The sequence below is a fragment of the Gymnoscopelus microlampas genome (genome assembly GCF_963454915.1).
Source record: "Gymnoscopelus microlampas genome assembly, chromosome: 4".
Taxonomy (NCBI): domain Eukaryota; kingdom Metazoa; phylum Chordata; class Actinopteri; order Myctophiformes; family Myctophidae; genus Gymnoscopelus; species Gymnoscopelus microlampas.
In genome coordinates, this window is record NC_139941.1 from 58541836 (window position 1) to 58545838 (window position 4003).

The window sequence follows — 4003 nt, forward strand, 5'->3', positions numbered from 1 at the left end:
ACGTTGCAGAGTTCTGCTGTTTTGATTCTAAAATGAATGAGTGGTCTTTTGCATGGAATACAAAATGTAATGACTCTACAGTCTGTTGTTTAAACAGCAAAATGTAATGACTCTACAGTCTGTTGTTTAAACAGCAAAATGTCCCAAACTTTGAACCTGGATTCTATCGTATTCTATTTTGAGGAAAATATCTCATAAATATTTCATGAGTTGCCGACTGTCCCTTGAAATAAGTCATCGTCTCTTATGTGTAAACTACAACACACACTTTGTTCCTTATTGATGAGGAATGGATCAGTGACACACATCTTACACGTTCAAACAGCTCATATACATAATACTGTAATACAGGTTGTTAATATAATATATAAACACTGTACCTACTGTATATTTGTTATTGTTTTATTGGTCTCTTCTTGACACAGTGGATGCTATGGACAACACTGTCTGTCAGTAACCATGGCAGTCAGTCAGTGGATGCTAGGGTGTAACCATGGCAGTCAGTAGATGCTAGGCTGTAACCATGGTAGTCAGTGGATGCTAGGCTGTAACCATGGCAGTAAGTGGATGCTAGGCTGTAACCATGGCAGTAAGTGGATGCTAGGCTGTAACCATGGCAGTCAGTGGATGCTAGGCTGTAACCATGGCAGTCAGTGGATGCTAGGCTGTAACCATGGCAGTCAGTGGATGCTAGGCTGTAACCATGGCAGTCAGTGGATGCTAGGCTGTAACCATGGCAGTCAGTGGATGCTAGGCTGTGACCATGGCAGTCAGTGGATGCTAGGCTGTAACCATGGCAGTCAGTGGATGCTAGGCTGTAACCATGGCAGTCAGTGGATGCTAGGCTGTAACCATGGCAGTCAGTGGATGCTAGGCTGTAACCATGGCAGTAAGTGGATGCTAGGCTGTAACCATGGCAGTCAGTAGATGCTAGGCTGTAACCATGGCAGTCAGTGGATGCTAGGCTGTAACCATGGCAGTCAGTAGATGCTAGGCTGTAACCATGGCAGTCAGTAGATGCTAGGCTGTAACCATGGCAGTCAGTGGATGCTAGGCTGTAACCATGGCAGTCAGTAGATGCTAGGCTGTAACCATGGCAGTAAGTGGATGCTAGGCTGTAACCATGGCAGTAAGTGGATGCTAGGCTGTAACCATGGCAGTCAGTGGATGCTAGGCTGTAACCATGGCAGTCAGTGGATGCTAGGCTGTAACCATGGCAGTCAGTGGATGCTAGGCTGTAACCATGGCAGTCAGTGGATGCTAGGCTGTAACCATGGCAGTCAGTGGATGCTAGGCTGTAACCATGGCAGTCAGTGGATGCTAGGCTGTAACCATGGCAGTCAGTGGATGCTAGGCTGGTAACCATGGCAGTCAGTAGATGCTAGGCTGTAACCATGGCAGTCAGTAGATGCTAGGCTGTAACCATGGCAGTCAGTAGATGCTAGGCTGTAACCATGGCAGTCAGTGGATGCTAGGCTGTAACCATGGCAGTCAGTAGATGCTAGGCTGTAACCATGGCAGTAAGTGGATGCTAGGCTGTAACCATGGCAGTAAGTGGATGCTAGGCTGTAACCATGGCAGTCAGTGGATGCTAGGCTGTAACCATGGCAGTCAGTGGATGCTAGGCTGTAACCATGGCAGTCAGTGGATGCTAGGCTGTAACCATGGCAGTCAGTGGATGCTAGGCTGTAACCATGGCAGTCAGTGGATGCTAGGCTGTAACCATGGCAGTCAGTGGATGCTAGGCTGTAACCATGGCAGTCAGTGGATGCTAGGCTGTAACCATGGCAGTCAGTGGATGCTAGGCTGTAACCATGGCAGTCAGTGGATGCTAGGCTGTGACCATGGCAGTCAGTAGATGCTAGGCTGTAACCATGGCAGTAAGTGGATGCTAGGCTGTAACCATGGCAGTCAGTGGATGCTAGGCTGTAACCATGGCAGTCAGTAGATGCTAGGCTGTAACCATGGCAGTAAGTGGATGCTAGGCTGTAACCATGGCAGTAAGTGGATGCTAGGCTGTAACCATGGCAGTAAGTGGATGCTAGGCTGTAACCATGGCAGTCAGTGGATGCTAGGCTGTAACCATGGCAGTCAGTGGATGCTAGGCTGTAACCATGGCAGTCAGTGGATGCTAGGCTGTAACCATGGCAGTAAGTGGATGCTAGGCTGTAACCATGGCAGTCAGTAGATGCTAGGCTGTAACCATGGCAGTCAGTGGATGCTAGGCTGTAACCATGGCAGTCAGTGGATGCTAGGCTGTAACCATGGCAGTAAGTGGATGCTAGGCTGTAACCATGGCAGTCAGTAGATGCTAGGCTGTAACCATGGCAGTAAGTGGATGCTAGGCTGTAACCATGGCAGTCAGTGGATGCGAGGCTGTAACCATGGCAGTCAGTGGATGCTAGGCTGTAACCATGGCAGTCAGTGGATGCTAGGCTGTAACCATGGCAGTCAGTGGATGCTAGGCTGTAACCATGGCAGTAAGTGGATGCTAGGCTGTAACCATGGCAGTCAGTAGATGCTAGGCTGTAACCATGGCAGTCAGTGGATGCTAGGCTGTAACCATGGCAGTCAGTAGATGCTAGGCTGTAACCATGGCAGTCAGTAGATGCTAGGCTGTAACCATGGCAGTCAGTGGATGCTAGGCTGTAACCATGGCAGTCAGTAGATGCTAGGCTGTAACCATGGCAGTCAGTAGATGCTAGGCTGTAACCATGGCAGTCAGTGGATGCTAGGCTGGTAACCATGGCAGTCAGTGGATGCTAGGATGGTAACCATGGCAGTAAGTGGATGCTAGGCTGTGACCATGGCAGTAAGTGGATGCTAGGCTGTAACCATGGCAGTAAGTGGATGCTAGGCTGTAACCATGGCAGTCAGTAGATGCTAGGCTGTAACCATGGCAGTCAGTAGATGCTAGGCTGTAACCATGGCAGTAAGTGGATGCTAGGCTGTAACCATGGCAGTCAGTAGATGCTAGGCTGTAACCATGGCAGTCAGTAGATGCTAGGCTGTAACCATGGCAGTAAGTGGATGCTAGGCTGTAACCATGGCAGTCAGTAGATGCTAGGCTGTAACCATGGCAGTCAGTGGATGCTAGGCTGTGACCATGGCAGTCAGTGGATGCTAGGCTGTAACCATGGCAGTCAGTAGATGCTAGGCTGTAACCATGGCAGTCAGTGGATGCTAGGCTGTGACCATGGCAGTCAGTAGATGCTAGGCTGTAACCATGGCAGTCAGTAGATGCTAGGCTGTAACCATGGCAGTAAGTGGATGCTAGGCTGTAACCATGGTAGTCAGTGGATGCTAGGCTGTAACCATGGCAGTCAGTGGATGCTAGGATGGTAACCATGGCAGTCAGTGGATGCTAGGCTGTGACCATGGTAGTAAGTAGATGCTAGGCTGTGACCATGGTAGTCAGTGGATGCTAGGCTGTAACCATGGCAGTAAGTAGATGCTAGGCTGGTAACCATGGCAGTAAGTAGATGCTAGGATGGTAACCATGGCAGTAAGTAGATGCTAGGCTGGTAACCATGGCAGTAAGTAGATGCTAGGCTGTAACCATGGCAGTAAGTGGATGCTAGGCTGTAACCATGGCAGTAAGTAGATGCTAGGCTGTGACCATGGCAGTCAGATGAGTCAGAAGGATTAGTGAGTCACCTTGAATCACTGTCATTCTGACCAGTAAAATTGCATTATGGGAACATGGGGCCCGGTGCTGTGATCTGTGTCTTCCTGGCAGCTCCTCACTGGTCGTTAGACACACACACACACACACACACACACACACACACACACACACACACACACACACACACACACACACACACACACACACACACACACACACACACACACACATCTTAACCGCTAGCCTAATGGGGCATTCTTGACCCAGGGAGATATGAGGCTTTTGTTCATCAGGCAGGTTCACCAAAAGGAGTTGTGAGCTTGTAGATCTGCTATCTTCTGTGAATGCTGAGGTTTAAGTGGTTAATGTTTTATC